We start from the raw sequence: 19,453 nt of genomic DNA, 5'->3' as shown, positions 1-19,453 counted from the left end.
TACCTCATTTGCACATTTCTTCATCAGCTTCAAAGAAAGAATTTGGCTGGCATCCTGTTGGTGTTTTACCCACCTGTCAGTTCTCTTACACTGGCAGTTGTACTTTTCTGGCCATGGGGTAACATCTGTATTCAGTTTATAGTTGTGTAAATGATGTTCCACGTGTCTAACTCTTGCATATGCAGTTGTGCATTCTTGGATGGTGCATAACGGCTCATCAATGCTTTCAGTGTACCACTTGATTTACTGGAATTGTGGAAACAGCAAACACATCAAGAGATATGAATCTGGTTGTACAGTGCTGGTATTAAGCAGAGGGTTGGGACAGTGCAGCCATCAGTTAACTATGTGCAAGCAAAATGAAGACTCTCACCTCTTGTCTTGCTTTAAAAAATAAAATTAAACTACAGGGTATGGTATGGAATCTTCTATGATATAGTTCAGAAACCTTATTTACATGTGTTTTTGTTATTTTGTCCTTGAAACATTTTAGAGGTTACTTCCTAGCAGGAATGTTCAAATTAGTCTTAAAGTTGGCAAGCACTCTAATCTGAAGTCTCATCAGCTTTACCTACTGGATGGGGAAATGCACTTCCAACAGACAGCCACTTGCTGGTTAGTGATGATCCACAACACAGTTTGAGCAATGACATTTTCTGATAAGAAACTAGTAACATAAGACCTTTGTGTTGTACCAGACTAAATCTGGTATATTGTTATTGACATGCACATATTTAAATTGCACTACGCAAATTAGCTTACACTTTGTAAACCACTTAGGGAGTGCTTAAGTGCACTGATAATAGGTATAGAAATGTACTTGCTATTACTATTGCTAATAGTGGGGGAAATTATTTACCATAATGCAACAGACATATTATGCTGACAGCAGAGGAAATGAAGTTGTGACTATGGCAACATACTGCATTGCATATTGTGGTTGCACACTGCACAGTGTGGTTGTGCATTACACATTGCACAGTGGCACCCAGTCATTGACAGATTTCCTCTGTGACTCTCTAGATGTTTCTGGGAAGCCATGATTGCTTCCCAGAGAACTGATATTTAATGGCATTATGGATTCTGAAATTACCATGACTAGAAACCACAGTGTTTCCATATAGGGCTTTTACCTGCAACCACATTGGTTAATTCATGGACTTTTATTATGAGGATAAACCTAGGCTGTATTGTGAAGTCAAAGACTTTCATGGCCGGCATCCATAGATTTTTTGTGGGTTTTTCGGGCTATGTGACCATACTCTTCTAGAATATGGCCAAAAAAACTAGACTGTATTGTCTGCCATTTTCAACACCCTTGTGTTTTCCCATTCCTGCTTCCATATTTTCTCTTGCTAGAGAAGATCCATTAAAGAGGGAAAGATGGAATAGAACTGCAATGTCTTTTGACTAGGAACTGATCATGAGACAGTTTCACTGATTGATTTGTTCTCCATTTGTCCTAACCCCCAAAAGCCATCAAAAGTGACTATCACTATATCTTGTGGCAAGGAATTTCATAGATCAGTGTGTGAAATACTTTGTTTTATCTTTTCCAAATCTCCTGAGAACTGGATTTACTGGATGGCCCTGAATCCTATTATTATAAGAGAGAACATAAAAATGTTTAATGGTCACATTGTCACTTCATAATATACATAGCTCTGTTGAATACCCCATTAGGGATAAAATGAACTGATAATAAATGCATCATTAGCAGCCATGTCTACTTTTTGTTTTCATTAATTGATCGAAGGCAAGGTACAGAGACATTTTCATGACTGCATTATAGAGGAGGAGAGGCTTAATGTTTCCCTCTTTCTCCGTGGTTCCAATGAAAATAATTTCTCCCAGGCTATTATTACTCTTAGAAGGAAAGCAATTGAAATAAAGAGGTATATTGACTCTAACTCAAAGAAGCAATACAAAGGTGTTCATACTCCCGCCCCCTTTCCAACTCCACAATTTCCATGCTGAGATGCACCAAGTAAAAGTGTACACTGTGCTGTCCACTTCATTCCAGAATTTGGCACATCATGACTTTAAATAATGAGCTTCTCTCTCATTTATGCTTCTCCCTCACCTACTGTGATGGGTAGGATTCCTTGTCTATAAAAAGAAGGACTGACTGGGAAGCCACAACAGCTTTCTCTTCCAGGGCAATGGAAGTTACCAAGGAATGTGCCTGGTGTTCAGCTTGCAAGATAATGGCGGGGTACAGACCGCCGCTTTGCAGCAGTCTGGCGCCGCCGCCAGAAGGTCCGCGGGGGAGCCGGAGCCTTCAAACGGCCCGACTCCCACGCGGACCGAAAAAAGAAGCTCCAAAATGGAGCTTCTTTTTGCGTCGCGTTTGCGACGTAGCGAGGCGCCAGGGGCGCGCTCGCTACGTCAGCAGCGGCGCGACGCGTCTGGACGCTGTGCGTCCGATACGTAAAGATGGCGGCGCCCATGTAGAAAGGGCGCCGCCATCTTGTACGGACGGAGTCCGTAATAGGCCCAGGGGCGTCTAAAAGAGACGCCCCTTTTTTAAAATGGGACGTCCGGAGGACGTCCCAAAGGGCAGTATAGAAAGCCCCAACGATTCCTGTCCTGGCTTTCAATGTGTTGACCTATGAATACTTAGGATCAATAAAAAGCCTGTGGTTATTAGCATTCCTTAATAAATGTGAGTTTAAACCTGTGGTGTAGGGGGTTATGTTTTATCTTTTCTTTCCTCCAGGGATTTAGGGTCCACAATGTCTCAGCCTTGAACCCATAAGAGTTCACACTTATTGTTTGTGTTCACACACAACCATACTAAAGTAGTACAAATTTAAATGGTGCAAAAGCAAATCTAGTGAGAGTGATAGTGATGGGCATGAGGACCTCAAAACTAGATGGAGGCCACATGAAAACCATGGCCAATATGTTGTCATACCCATATCAAACTAGGGGTGTAAATCCCCAACAATTTTATCCTTGCAGGTAAGGATGAATAAGGCACTTTCCTCCCCACTGTGAGAGAAAATGAATATACTTATGTTGTATTCTCTCTGTATTCAATTGTCATGAAATGTTGTACAGGGATTCTTGTCCATTTTCTGTGTAGAAAAAAAGGGTGTTTTAGTGCAAAACCCCACATATTCCCCCACAGAATGATTCTGAAGGCATTGAATGGCAGCAGAAAATTGAACTGACAGGAGTATCTAACAGTTTGGAAACCTATTTCCCCCTCCCTTGAGGATGAATAAGTTTGAATATTCTTTCTATTATACCATATTCTCTGTGCACTAATGTCAGATACAGAAGATCTTCTCCCAGTTCCCCCAGTACCTGAACTAGGATGGAAGTTAAGTAGAGGCAAAGACTATGGCGTTGTAGACACCTTTTATAATCCTCTCCCTACAGACTTGGTGGCTTTCCTGTCACACATCTCATTGTCTTTTCAAGGGCTGGTAAAGATGTGCTTTGCTCTCCCAGGTTCTACTATTCCTCCTAAGGCTATTTTTTGCTGTTCTTTTTTTTAATTGTTCTACTCAACTGTCTTTTAACATTGTCTTCATAGTATAGAAAGCCTCATGAGGTGAATTCCATACAGATATATTGGCATAAAAAATAAAAATAAAATAAATTTTCAATATATATTTTGTCTAGACTCTCAATAGCTTTATATGTGATTGTTGATTGCTGATATAAACAGTCTTAGTGATTGTTAAATTTTTTATTCACATTTGCTTTTTAATAGCATAATGAGGCATACCACTCAACTGTTACGTCAAAACAGTCTAACTGTAATAATCTTCTATTTGTCAGTGTTGCCCATTCCTTCACCCAAGTGAGGCAATAAGCATGATAATACAGTTTTAGATTTGGCAAACCTAAACCCCCTCTTTCTCTTGCTTCTTGTAGGATTTTCAGTGTGACTCTTGGTTTCTTCCCTGCCCAGCAGCTGTTCAACTGATTATTTCATATGGTATTGCATTTCTTTATATACCCTGGGAACATTTATATACACTTTGAATTATATATATCTATATAGAAAGATAGATAGATAGAGAGAGAGAAACATATTTAATAGACGAACAAAGAAAGCAAGTAAATATAATACATTGGCAAATCCACCCCTATCTCCAGTGCATCTTCTGATCCAAACACCGCAACTACCAATATTATTTGAGCTGGGTTCATGAGGCAATTCTTCCCTCCCATTCCATAATTTCCCAAAGCTTAGAGTGAATGACACAGGATGGATTGCTCTACAGTGTTATTGTTTCATGCCGACTTCCTCTGGGTTCTGTCAGAGAGAGATGGCTGGACCACTGGGACGATTAGCTTGACCTGGCATGACATTTCTTTCTATTCTTGGGGGCCGTTGTGAATTAGTAGCTTCTTTTCCTTTGATCCAGTGAAGCGGCAATGAGAATGCTGCTCAAGTTGGGAGGGGGAGGCGACACCATACTGTGAAGATATTGAAAAATTGGATGGACTTTATAGCCAAATAACATACAATTAAATTTTGACTAATGAGGGATGAGTGGAAAGAGCTAAAACAAAGCTCAAACGACCCTTAGGAGGGTGGGAGCTGAGTGGAGAACAAGTCATTAAAGAACATAATAACCAGGGAAGGAGATGAAGAATATTAATTGCTCCAGAAGGGTATAATTATAAGTAATGGGATGATAACATAAAAGAGAATAGTTGAGCCAATCAAGAGGAAGAACTATCCTTGCTTGAGTTGTGAAGTCTACGAAGAGAGAAGAATACTATAGACATACATTTCTGAGCAGGTGAAATATTTTTGAGGAAACTGGTTTTGTTATCCTCTGCAAAGCCACAAATTTGATAGCATGGGCAAGCTTACTATCAAATCAATACATGAGGCCTTGTAAGGAATGGATGGCAAAAGAGCTGACAAAGATCTAAGCAATTACTTTTTGCCATGCAAATGTTTAAACATAATGTCTCAATAATTATTTCCTTGCAGAGGTCAAATGAACAGGTAAACCACAGATCTATGGGAACTAGCCCTGTATGGAGGGTTTCCTGCTCAGTAATGGATTCACAGGGTCTGGATTGACTGCAGAATCTAGTTATGGGTTCACAGTTACATAGAAAGGCTGATATTTTCTGGTGCTCAATAAAGTTCTTTGGGGGAGAAATGACACACTTAGAGATGCTTTGTGGTCCAGAATATTCATATCTTCCTCCTTGACTTTATGACTGGAATTGTTTTGGTTACTCCCAACTAATTCATTGCTGAATAGTGAGTCAATATGTAGGTGAATGCAATAGATTTAGTGGTTGTAGTGTAGTCAAGAGTAACAATAGATGTAGATACATGTTTACCTTAATAAAAAGTCTACCTTTATCAAGACAGAGGAAGTCAGTGGGGTTCTTTATGAAGTCCAAATTGTTCATAAGCAGAGCAATTAAATAATTTGAAAATAGTAAAAAAAAATATTTTTAAAAGCCGCATGCTTTTGATGGGTGAGAGCTCATTATAGTCCTTTGAACTGAGCAGTGTACTTAATGCATTTTCACTCTGTTACTTCCTTAAATTCATTAATTTTCTGACCCTTAATAAAACCTTTCCAGCTGTGTTGCTTGCATAGATTACAGTTTAGTTCCCCTGTATATACCAGGATCCATTAAATTAAATCATGAGCCAATATTCAATTGTTAATTAATAATAAATTTATGATTCATTAATTAAATCATTGTTATGGATTTTGATTTAGTTCTACAGTTTCATTTCAGTTGGGAAAGGAACCTTCAACTGGATGAAACCTCAGCCTTTTGATCCTGGGGGCAAAAAGATAATGAGAGCCTATGTGGTTTTACACACAGAGGCCCAAAAGTCTTAACCTTAGGATAAAGAGTAGCCTGGAGAAAGGGTGGATTCATCATTCCTGCCAGGTTATAACAAGCTCCAGATGTTCTTGGGCTACAGCTTCCAGCATCCCTCACTCATTAACTATGGGTGTTGCATTCCTATAGCATCTGCAAGGCCACAAGTTGCCCACCATTACCTTATATCCATTCTTCTTTATAAAATATTGAGAGTGCTTGATACCTCAGTTAATCTTCTGCTGTCCCACTTTTTCAGCTGCCTTTAAAAGGTCCCAATTTCTCTTTCCTCTTCCCACTTTTCTGCTTTGTCCTTGGCTTACTTCAATTACTGCAAACTGAGTTAAAAGTACAAAAGTAGTTTGTACTCAGTTAACTCAGCTAGAAACAGAGGAGAAGTAGGGGAAGAATTTTGCCCTTGCTAAAAGCAATAAAAAAATCCCAAGGCATTTCTATTTAAAATAGTAGTTTGTCACTAAAATAAATTACAGTAAGAGGGAACTGTTTATTTCAAGAAACTCTTACACTGAAAACCAAGCAGATCAACTGGAAGTTTATTGTATTGTATTGTATTGTATTGTATTTGTTACAATAAGCTTAAAGAAGAAAAAAAGTTGGGTTTGAAATATATTCTTTGTAAATAAGAAAAATTCAATAAAGATTAATTAAAAAATAGTAGTTTTATGTGGTACAGTAGTCTTCCTCATTAACAACATTTGTTTCTTCTTGCCATGCCACATACTTTTGTCTTCACAGTAGGACTTGGCTTGGACATATGTGTCACAGTTTTCATCTGTGAAATGTTGGAAAGTATGGTTAATACTTGATTTAAGATAAATTAAACAAAATCAATATGTACACTTGAAAACCCCACATTTTAAAGTAATTAATGAATGCTTCCCCCCTCCCCCCATTAATTCAAAAGCTGATGACATTTGGGTGCAAGAGTTTACACATATTTATTTCAATTCAGCTCACTGCAAAGCAGACACACAAAGACCAACACAGTGAAATCAGGCCAGCTATCCCTTTAGGCTGATGTCAGCTCAGCACTTCAAAGGTTGACCTTGCTTGTTGGGTCTTCAGTATGGAATGCAAGTAGCTTTCTGGAAGGTCATAGAGAGCTTGGATGTATTGGTTCTCAGATTCCTCTGATTCCACCTTCTTCCCCTGCTTTCCCATTGATTTTCTGGATCTGTTTCTATCCACTTCAAATAGCTGGCTACCAGAGATTAAAAGTGTAAGAGCAATGGCCACTTAAGAGACTTCACAACATGACAGAACATTACATCTTTACTTCTTGAAAGCTATTCCCTTATCTGAAGGCCACTGTTTCATTCTCACAGGAGAAAGACCTTTTTCTTTGTCCTTCGGATATCCAAGCATTGAATAGACCATGGATGTGCCAGCTTTGTGGCTCGAACCTTATATTTGTATTTGCTTGAAAATTAACATCCTTGAATTGCATGGGATTTATTTAAGGATGTGGGAGTGTTTTGGATTTCATCCGTTCTGTCCCTTGCTCTAAAAATGTTGTTTATGCCACTGCAAAAGGTCTAGTATTATAATATACAGTTCTACATTTCATCAATTCTCCTTATCTAAACCTCTCTCTTAATTTTGGAGAAATCTTTAACTTAGGGTGCATCTGTATTGCAGAATTAATGCAGTTTGATACAACTTTAACTAGCATGACTCTATCCTACAGAATCACAATTCACAAGTATTCACAAATATTCTGTATATTTCTAATGAGTACTTTGATCAATAAATACTTCAAGAAAGCAATATTGATGTGCTGTGTTTAATGCTTCTATTAAGATTAAACTTCTGTTGTGTTTTACTGACTCACATAAACAAACCTGTGCGTTGGACAAACACCACACAAAAAGAATCTTGTTGTCACCATATATACAAATTACATAAAGATCATTTTCTTGTAATATTTTAGTTGTGAAAGTATTCATGTGTCAAAAGGTATCTATTTTTTCTCTTTGTGACTGTTAATAAAAACATATACACAGTTTTCAGTTTCCCATAATAAAAACCATCCCATAGATATAAGATTATTTTGTTTCTGTTTCAAATTATTCAAACAGAAGGTACACAACTGAAAATTCAAAGTACAGTATCATCCAAAATCCACAAGACAGTGATACTTTTATGGGGCCAATCAAAATGTAAATTATACATGTTGTAAGCTTTCGAAGCACCACTGGCTTCCTGCATGAATACCCTTCCATACCATCTAAACTAAGGACTACATCTAAAACATCTTGTCCAAATGCATGGCTATAACTAACATTATATTTTTTCTTTCTTTCTTTCTTTCTTTCTCCTGTATGATTTTGAACATCTTTTCCTGATGAAGCCAATTTAGCTTCAAAAGCTTGCAACATGTATAATGTGCATTTTGGTTGGTCCAATAAAGGTATCAGTATCTTGTGGATTTCGAATTATACTGTACTTTGCTATATGGCCAACATGGCTACCTCTGAATATATTTTCTGAATGTGAACACAATTGAAAATGTGTATCTTTGAAAAATACAAACAAAAATGCCAGTCAATGTGGAAAATGTGAAGGAAAACACATGTATTGTCAGTACCCATGAATTTCCATAAAGAAAGAAAAAAAAGTCTTGCAAACTATAAAGATATAAAGAAAGAGAGAAATGCTAGTGGGATTGGAGAATGAAATCATGACCAACATTTCCATAGCCTTAGTAACAAAGAATGAGAAAAAATACAAATGTATTGAAATAAGTGATTCTGTGATAAATGGCACAGTCCAATATAAAAGCAAACGGTATGGAACAACAAAGGAACACTGTGGTGAATATCTGCATATCTATTTTTGCAAGAAATAATCTGTTGCTGACAACAAAGTGTCTGACCTAGACTCTGAGACTGTGTCCTCACTGGGTCACTCTAGAATGATTGTCAAGATGTTACTGATATGATAAGAATGATTTGGAAAATAGATTTTGTGATGGATTGGGATAATTATGGTAACAAGGCATTGCTGAACCATCCCTACTGAGTCCCCTGAACTGGCTAACCTATTTTAGTATGCATGCTTCTGTCAAATGGATTTTTAATTGGTTGACCCACCAAGGGTGCTCACCATCCTGGAGAGAAGGGACTAGTAGGGTGCCTAGAATAATGGAATAGAAGCCATACTACTTACCAAATTTGCGAATGACACAAAATTTGGGAGGAGAGTAATTACCTCAGAGGACAGGAGCAGAACTCAAATTCACCTTGACAAATTGGAGAATTAAGCTAAAACTAATGGCATGTATTTAAAAAGTGCTATATTTACTCAGGAAAAATGAAATGTATAGATATAGAATGGATGAAGCCTGGCTTGCAAGCAGTGGGAAATATCTAAGGGTTTTAGTAGACCACAGGCTATACATGAGTCAAAAGTGTGATGCTATTGAATTGGGTTGTATCAACAAGAATGTAGTGTCCAGAGTGAGAGAAGAAGTACTGGCACTCTATTCTGTATTGGTCAGACATAACTGGAATCGTGTGTCCTATTCTGGGCATCACCATTCAAGAAGGCTATTGACTAGCTGGAACAAGAAAAAGGATCAAACATCTGGAAACCAAGCCTTGTGAAGAACAATTCAGGCAGTCAGTATGTTTACTTTGGAGAAGAAAAGAACTTTTTCACACTAGCAAGATCCCATGGGAAAATGGGATTTAAACGAGAGTTAAATTAAATTCAAATTTAAACAGAACCTACAAATTCAGGATGTTTATCACACTGAATTGCTGGTAAAGTGAAATAACGTGAAGTTAAACTGAAGTTACAGCAGAGAAAAACGCCACCTTTTTACTTTTGGAATTTCCCAACAGTAAAAAGCTACAGTTTTCTCCAGTTTACCTTCAGTTTAACTTCACGCTATTCCACATTAACAGTGACATCGTGTCATAAACTTCTAGCATTTCTGGGTTTTCTCTAATTTAACTCTCCTTTAAATCCCGTTTTCCTGCGGGATGTCACTAGTGTGATAAACCCCTTAGTGGTGACAGGATAACCATCTTCAAATATTTGAAGGGAATTCATGTAGAAGATGGAGCCAGCTTGTTTTATGTCATTCAAGAAGCTAGTACACAAACCAGTGGATTCAAATTACAAAGAAAAAAGAATTCATCTAAACTTCAGGAAGACTTTCTTTTCTTTAAGAACTGTTCAACAACACAATAGACTGTGTGGGGCAGGGATGGGGGGGGGGGGTCCGAGCCTACTCCTTCTCTGTCCTTCACACTGAGGTACGCAGCAGGGAGGTGGGGGACACTCACCGGGTGTCACCCCTCCTTCAGGGGTGTCACCCGGTGTGGTCCGCACACACTGCACTGCCCTAATGAAGCTATTGACAGTTAATCCTCTGTTTCCCCACTTCTTCAACTGTTTTAAAAATTTCCCACTTTCTCTCTCCTCCTTCCACTTTCCCCCTTTCTCCTCAGCTTACCTCAATTGCTGCAAACTGAGTTTAAAGTACAAACTCAGTTTATACACAACAGAAGAGAGAGGAGAGAAGGCAGTGGAGTGTTGACCTTTCCAGTAGGTCCAAGCAAAAGCAAACTACTGTATCCTCTCCCAGCTTGTGTGTTCTTCCTCATTAATAGCATTTGTCATCTTGACCACAATCTGATGTTGCGTGGCCTCATATGTCCCAGTCTGCATCTTGGCGGTTGAATGCGGCTGGTTTAGAAGTATAACAAAGACCCCTTTTATTCATAGACCTTCTGCAATTCTTTGAGTCTTATTGACTGATTTCAGCTAATTTTGAAATTACTACTACTGAAAACACCTTTTTTCTCAGCATGGAATTCCTATGTGATAATTCTAGACTATTGCATGCCACAGCAGTACAATAGATCTTAGCTTGAAGTCTGTACTCTGGAGGGTTTCTGTGTTTTATTCTATTTATTCTTATAGGTTCAGGAAGGATATAAATTATATAAATAAAAAATAAACTTGTCTCATTTTCAGCAGTGTATTGGGAGAGCCATGGTGGAATAGGAGACTTAGCAAATAAGAAAAAAAATTAAATCCATCTTTGACACATTTTATTCACTGGCCTACTTTCTGTCAGTTTATTCTTCTATTTCCCCCCCAAGTCTCCTGCTAAAAGGAAAGTAGTGATTTGGAGGCAGTTGTTGGCTTAAATGAAGATTCCTAACTGACTAGAATCATGAACATCATCCAGATTGCAGTCTTTGTCAAACTCAAACTGACAGAAACTCATTTGCTTTCTCTCTCTCTCTCTGAGACTGTTAATGCACTCTGTACATATTTTGTAACTTTATGTCCTTTGACCTATAATATTTTAATTCTAAGATAATGAATGATCTAAAATGCTATTTCATGTCTTGTTGTGTCTGAAATTAGGCTTTGTTTTCTTAAATAAATCTTACATGTATTTAGTGTTCTTTGTTTTCCCATGTTGTTGTTAACTGCCATCAAGCTGATTTCGACTTTTACCCTATGAATGAGAGACCTCCAAATCCCTGGTCAGGTCTTTCAGATTCAGGGCTCTGGCTTCCTTGACTCTCTTGTTTCATTTTGTATTGTCTCATCATAGGACTTTCATGATAAAAAACAAAATGAAACAAACTTCAAAAGGAGGTTTACTGGGCCTCCCTATGCAGAGTACAAAATAACAAGTGTTAGACCAGGTGTCACTACAGTTGTCTCAGAGAGATCCTTCACCAGGGTCACCCACCACTACTAGTATCTGTTTGGCATGTTTAGTCTAGCTAAAGCCTTTCTGACATGGGAGACCCTACCAGCAGCATTGCTTCCAGCAACATAGTCTCTCACCTCACAGGAGCATGTAATCTGAGCACCACGGAAAGGTAGTACCATTGGTATGTGTGTTCCCTTAGTCATTCAAAATCCTAAAATTCTCTTGAGACACTGTGCTAACATAAAAATAATGTTGCAAGCAACTGTATATTCCTAGAAGTTTTGTAAATGAAGTTTCCTGTGCAACTAATCTCTTCACAGCCACACAAACAGATCACTTTCTGACTTTTTGAGCTGATGGGTGGGGAGCTAAATGACAATTATGAGTTTAAGTCCTTGATATCTGTTGCACCATCCAGGACACAACTGTGAGTGCCAACATAACCGTGTTGATGTATATTTATGCTGCACAAAAGCCTAATTCACAATCTGTTATGTCCACTAAACTGGGGGTAAGTCCTGTTTAATTCAATATGGCTCATGTCTGAGCTGACATGTTCAGGAAAATTTATAATCTCAATCCCTCTTTCTGCTCAATGTAATCCTATATGATAACTATAAAGTCACTATCAAGAAGGTGAGATGCAACTGGAGAAGCACCTGAGTGTAAAATTTACTTGAGGAAGTATCTCTTAGGAATGTTTAGAAAGTCTCTTCAGAGCAATTCTGAGAGTGAAAGGCAAAGAGGGACACTGAGAACAATCTTGTGGACATTGCCACAGGCAGGTCACGTGGCGCTAGAAAAGATATCATGTCATGCAAGATGAAGTGAATCAAGGCAAAATTCTCTGGGGAACTGACTTCAAATTTGACAATGTGCCAAAGATTTTGAAGTGTGAATGTTGTTGATGAGCAGTTCTGAAGTACGTTCCCGAAAGACGACAAGCAAAGAGATATCACTGTCATTTGCCTTCAGTCCCTTGGTTGCAGCCAAACGCCCCAAATATGAGCCAACATGATAATTTCCCTTCTCTTATTCTTCTGAATGCTCCAGAGAGACCTTAACAAATTAATGAAATATCAAGAACAAGATATTCATTAAAAATCTATAAAGACATAACAAAGAAAAGCATATCAATTTTAGGCATCATTTTGTTTGCTTTAGTATAGGCAAAAAGGCATCAATCATAGACATAAACAATTTGTATTACTTTACAGAAGGAGGGAAATAAATGAGATTGGGTACATTCAAAAGATATAAAAATTTGTTCTGCCTCCTGGCTGAAGAATTAAAGGCAGAAACCACAATCCACTTGCACAGTGTGTATTTATAAAGCCCCTACAGTCAATAGGTGCTATACAACTGGAGTCTGTTGCGATGTGGATGCCTTTCCAGTGTGGACCAACAGTAGGGATGGGACGAATGTTAGAAAATATTTCACAAAGGGTTGAAAAACAAATTTCTCAAATCTTGAAAAACCCTGATGACAAGAACCCTGGATTGACAAGAATCTTTGCAGTTGGGGACTCATTCTTTGAAAAGTTTGCACATGGCTGCTTTGTGCAGGAAAGAGCATTTCCAGCACAGAGAACAAGATTTCTGCACAGAAAAAAATTCCTTTTCCTGCACAGAAATACCATATGTGAATTATACACAGAATTAGTAGCAAACAGTAAATAGCCTTCAAAAACAGCATGTTTAAATACTTTATCACAGTGAGGACTATTCAAATTATTTGTTGCTTTCGTCAAGAAGAAAATTAGTAAAGAATTACATCCCTAAACATCACAAAAAACACAACACACAACACACAAAACATATCAGTATGTTGTCTGTCTACTCAGAATATTGTGTCCACTGAGAATGAGCATGTGCATGGGATGTCTTGAGATTTAACAACATTGGAGGGGTGTGTGTGTGCACAAATCAGAACTCAGGTCAGGGTTTCCAAACAGGGTTTACTAGGTTAGTTATGATAGGTTTCCATAACTATAAGGGCACTGTTCCTGCCTTCATTAATGCAGCATTTCTGAATGCTGACTCAGGTCAAATGTATTGCTGGCTATGCAAATTACCTTAACTGATGGGTTGACGCTTCTCTGACTTATTCAGTCACTTACTACTTTCTCCATGACTGAAAATTGGGGACCAGTTCTTCTGAAACTGTGGTAGATGTGGCCCAGTAGACCATGAATGGTGTCCTATTTGTGTCATATTATTATTGTATTTATAGAGTTTTGTGGAAACTTATGGTGGACCTGTAGATCATGGCTTGTGAACTGCTACTGCTGTGGAGACCACCACTTTGAGTAGTACTGCCTGAGGATACCTGGTAAAGTTGAGTACACTGTAGAAATAACGCAGTTTGACAATGTGCTGTAGCTCCATCCTATGAAATCCTGTGATTAGTAGCTTCCTAAGGTCTTTAGCCTCACATCCATCTGTAGAATGGAACAATGGCAGCTAAAGTGGTATCAAACAACCTTATTTCTATTATTTTTGTTAAATAAGAACAGTTTCTGAGATTTCTGGTACCTTCACCTGAGAAATCATTAGAAAATCGTTTTCATTTTCACAGGAGGAAATATTTGAGGGCATCTGGAAAGGCTCCTTGCCCATGCCTTACAAAAACTCCATGAAATTGAATGGAAACCATGCAAGCCCATGCTTCCACAGGAGACTTTACTCATGGATTGTGACCAAGAAGTGAGTGAGTGAGTAATATGACAGTGACTTGACACAGGTTATCCTTTGCTATGCTGGTTCTCCAGAAGAATTACCAGCCTCCAGAATTAATGGGAGGGGGAAAGGAAAACAAGTTTTCATGATACAAATTAAAAATTCACAAAGCACCTGGAACAGATGGGATAGCCTCTGAATGAATTAAATAGGGAGAGTTAATGCTCCTTTAGGAAATTCACAAGTTAATCATAAGGATATCCAAAAAGACGATTGCTGCGTGATGAATGGAAAGAAGCTGCCAACCATCCAGTTAATTAAGGGATTTTAATGGGTTGTCGAAAATGTGTTGAAATGGGCTTTGGGTGTTTAGTTAGACAATTCTTTTGAACAGTATCATTGGAAAACTTCCTTCCTAAATTAATATATATCCTTTGTCTTCTAATGTAACATTTCTAAGTCTTCAATACACTGTAAATTAGGGTAACCCTGTATGGGTCTTAATCCTTCTTGCCCCTCAGCATAGTGTAAATATTGGCATGTCGATTTATGCTACACTGAACCATAGACTCTCCTGATTTACAGTAAAGCCCCTGAGGCCACTCCATACTGCCATTCAATGCTTGATAGTGAACAAGCTGGCACGCAGATATATCTGGCTATGTCCCCATAGTCAAAGATGAAAAGATCGCAACAGGGCCAAGATCACTGGAAGACTCTGGTAATCTCAGCATTGAAGTCGTCACTCCATCTCTAGATACAGAAACATAGCCAGACACTTCTTTGGGACTGCCTTCTCACTGAAAAGCACATAATAGCCATGAAGAGTGGGTTTAGCAACCTTTCAGTAAGTGTGGGGGGAGCTTTAGGCTCTGCGGGGGAGGATAGCTACCATTGCAGCACTCCCAAAATAATAACCGTAACAGAATTTCAGCCACAGTATCGTACACATATTGTAGTACCTAGGGCAAGACTTGGACAGCATTGCCACCAGTATTGTCAGATTCAGCAATGGCAGTCATAGAGCTGTAGTTACCAGAGAACAATCTCCTTGTACCATAGAGAACTTCCTATGTGCAGTAGAGTGTCCCCTTCCCTTCAAGAAGAGGTTTCTTTTTTCCATTTCTTGTTTTTGGTGGCACAATTGCGGGGAACAAAATTATTTAGGGGGCCTTTATGTGACCAGCAAGCCATATGTTTCCTACCCCTAACCTGGAGCGACCTAGTGAGTTGCTGGCAGAGATGAGCTATGAGTCAGAGTTTTCATACATGGTGATTCAGTCTAAATCCCTATATTGTTTGTTTCACCTTTCAAAACCCTCCATAATCTAACCCCTCTATAATTCTAGTTTTCGTCATCACTACTATCATCAGTGTGAAGGACTCCTGCTCCCTCAAAGCACTCACCATTTTCTCCTTTTTTCCTGTGTATACTTGAAAATGTATCCCAGAACTGCTCTGGCACCTCTCTTAACTTCTTCAAACACTTCCGTCCTATAAAGTCTTGGAACCTAGGGTATACCTACACTGTAGAAATAATGCAGTTTGACACCACTTTAAGTACTGTAGCTTCAACCTATGGAATCCTAGGTTTTGTAGTTTTACCAAGCCTTTAGCCTTCTCTGCTAAAGTGCTGGTACCTCATAAAACTGCAAACCCCACGATTCTGTAGGACGGAGCCAAGACAGTGGTATCAAACTGCATTCTTTCTACAGTATAGATGCACTCTAGGCCTTGTCACCATGTCCTGCTGTAATGAAAATTGTAAACAAGCCAAAGCATGTGTAACAGAAGGAATTTGACAGTCTCTCCTCAGTTGCCCCCTTCTTTCCTTCTGTGTTTTCTAATCGATATTATTGTTTATGTTTATTTAATGGCTTTTAATTTCAAATCTAAATTTTATATTTTGTTTATTTATTTATTTATTTTGCGCTGGCTGACTTGCTGGCCTTCTCTCAGCTCTCTATCCTCTGTGGTTTCCCCCAGTGTAAATTTTTAGAACAGGGTTGGGCAAATGTGAATTTTAGCCTCTGCGATCCTCACCAAAAACACTGTAGAATTGCTCTGGGTGTGTTTGTAGAATTGTTCTGAAGTGCAGAATGTCACTTCTGGTTTCAATTTTTGGTAACAAGGTTTGTTTTTTAAAAATAATTTTTACTGGGAGTGGGGAGAGTAATATGGAGCAAGGGAACCCAACGTACCACATTTTTGTGACAATATTTGATAGGGCTTATTTTGGCCAAAGAAATCAGCCAACATTTTTGAAAAGAATCCAGGAAGGCTGTTAGGGTGATTCTGGCAGCTTCATGAGGTGGTCTGGAGGCCACAAAATGGGGATCCGTGAAGTCACACATGGATCATGGGCTGTGCTTTCCCCACCCATTTTAGGCTGTAGGGTCTTTGAAGCAGAGAACTGTTCTCAGTTGATCAATCAATTTTATTTACAGTCTTTGACCAAAGTATCTCAAAAATATGTTAATATTAACCAGTAAAAGCAAACTTACTAATATACCAGTACATCTACATAAAATCAGTCTAAACACAAATATACATATAGACAGGTAGCATCTCACACCAGGATGCAGGGACCTATCTTCTAGCATCGCATTTCCATCTTTTAACAGTAATTCTGGTCCTTAGAAATTTGTCTGCAAGAATTGTTCTCTTCTACTCTGTTAAAAGTGATGGACACCGATGGTACTGCAAACATGTCTGTGTTTGGAAAACAAGGAAACATTTGATTTGATTTTACTGGCCTTCAGAGGAAAAATTTAGCAATGGCAGCAGGTGGGAAGATTCAGATAGCTACAACAAAAAGGAAGAAAGGGCAGGGAAGGGAAAAAATATATATGCCAGAGTCCTATTCAGAGGATGCATGAATTGGGACCAAGCCTCATCAGGTGTATTTGACCTCAGCTAATACTTCTTCTTCTTCCCTACCATGCAGGAGACAAAGTTAATATTTGTGTTGCCAGCTGATGTGTTGGGCTTGCATAGAATTTAGAGGGAAATGACTCAGGATATTAAATTAGATTTCTAATCTGCAAAGAGCCCTGACTACAGTGAAAATATGCAGTGTGATAGAAATGTCTCATAACCCTGCTGTTGAAAGCATTTCCATAATGGAAGGCCTGTTGTGCAAGGGTCCTTTATCCCAACAGGCAGCAGAGTATAATCTCCCTTTACCAGTTGTTTTTATAAGGAGTCTAACCTTCTTCTACTTTGACATAGGGTTATCTAAAACATGGGTGCTGAATTTCCAGTCCACAGTGCCTTTGGATAGTATCTGAATGCTCTGCTCTTCAGTTCTGACCAGAGTTTAGTCAGTCATTAGGTATTAAGAGGCAACTGCTTCAGTTGGCAGAGTAAACTGTGGGTGGATAGGGGTAGAAGCCACTTCTTGGCCATCCCTCCTGGGCACCAGCTATTCCTTTCTATTGGAGGGTCTGTCTTGCATCCCCCAAACTGGTGTGTTGCCTTCTGGTGTGCTGAATGACACTAGTATACATTTTTTTTAAAAAATCTTTTTGCCATGTGGTTATGTCAGCCAAAGGATTTTCGGTCTGCACTCCCTTCTGAAAAATATCTCCCCAAGACAGCAAATAGTTGGAGGAAAAAGGTGATCCCAATGAGAAGCTTATCCCCTTCAGTTCTAACTCCTTTACTGTAATGGGATTTTCATTGTGGAGAGAAGTGGAGAGAAAAGAGAAAAGAGAAAGAGATAAGAGGGGGAAGAAAAAGACAGTGCATGGATGGGCCAAATAAACTGAATTCCCCCGTTTCTTGGAGGAGTGTCCAGATCATTCACAGCCCAAACCCTGGGGCAAACAGTTTGGATCATGTCTGGCCCATTAAGTGCCAAACTTGGGATTTGTTGTTGTTAACTGCCCTTGAATCAATCCCGACTCATGGGGATCCTGTAGAGGAGACCTCTCCAAGACTCCCTATCATCCACTGCTCTGCTTGGGTCCTGCAATTTCAGACCTCCTTGACTGAGTCTATCCATCTGGCATGCAGTCTTTTTTTCTTTCTACTGCCTTCTACTTTTCCTACAATTATTGCCTTTGCTAATGAATCATGCCTTTTCATGATGTGGCCAAAATAGAACAGCTTCAGTTTAGTCATTTTGGCTTCCAGGGAGAGTTCAGGCTTGGCCATTTTATATGATATTGTAGTTTTAATCTTGTAATTGTTGTTTTTATTGTTGTAATCCCGCCTTGATCCACAGGAAGAGGAGAGAAATATAAATAAAAATATTATTATTATTATAGTGAGTCATAGGCAAATTGGAGTGAAAAAGGGGATTTTATTGAACATGCAACTCTCTCTCTATCTCTCTCTCTCTCTCTCTCTGTGTGTGTGTGTGTGTGTGGATAGCAAATACTATGATAGAACTCCATAAATGGCAAATAGTACATGTGAAATACATTTAAGTACCTAATAGAATATGGCCTAAGTACAGAAGCATAGAATCACAGAGTTGCAAGAGACCACAAGGGTTATACAGTCCAACCTCCAGATGCACAGGAATACACAGTCAAAGCATTCCCAACAGATGGCCATCCAGCCGCTGTTTACAAACCACCAAAGAAGGAAACTCCACCACACTCTGAGGCAGGATGGCCATCTGCTCTGAAAAGTGCTCTATCAGGAAGTTCTCCGTAATGTTTAGGTAAAATCTCTTTTCCTGTAGTTTGACTCCATTGCTCTGTGTCCTAGCTTGTGGAGCAGCAGTAAACAAGCTTGCTCCAGTCTCAATATGACACCCCTTCAAATATTTAAACATGGCTATTATGTCACCCCTTAACCTTCTTTTCTCCATGTTTAATTTTGTAAAAAAATTCTTTGACATCCATGCTAAGAGCAAATCTCAAATCTTGTCCTCCAGCTCATTTCCAATTGTCCGGCTGTATTGGATGGCCAATGTTTTGTGCCCATTTTACCATATGTTCTTTAAATACTTCCATCTCTGTTTCTCTTTTTAATAACAGCTTATATACTTTGGATATTTATTATATGGTGGCATGTTTTATTTTTGTCCACATGATCTCATCAAGTTCAGTTCTGAAATTCATGATACCTTCTAATTTAAGGTCTATCTTTGTTCTTTCTTTAAGTTGTCTGAGAAAAAAAATCATTGACATTTAATACCAACTTTTCCCAGTTCTTCAGTTTTTATTCTCGGTTTTCTCTCTTCCCAAATTAAGATGTCTTGATATTTTAACCAATCTTTTTTCTCAGTCA

This window comes from Sceloporus undulatus, chromosome 3 (assembly GCF_019175285.1).
Source record: "Sceloporus undulatus isolate JIND9_A2432 ecotype Alabama chromosome 3, SceUnd_v1.1, whole genome shotgun sequence".
In the NCBI taxonomy this organism is placed as follows: Eukaryota; Metazoa; Chordata; class Lepidosauria; order Squamata; family Phrynosomatidae; genus Sceloporus; species Sceloporus undulatus.
Note: the sequence above shows the minus strand (reverse complement) of the source record.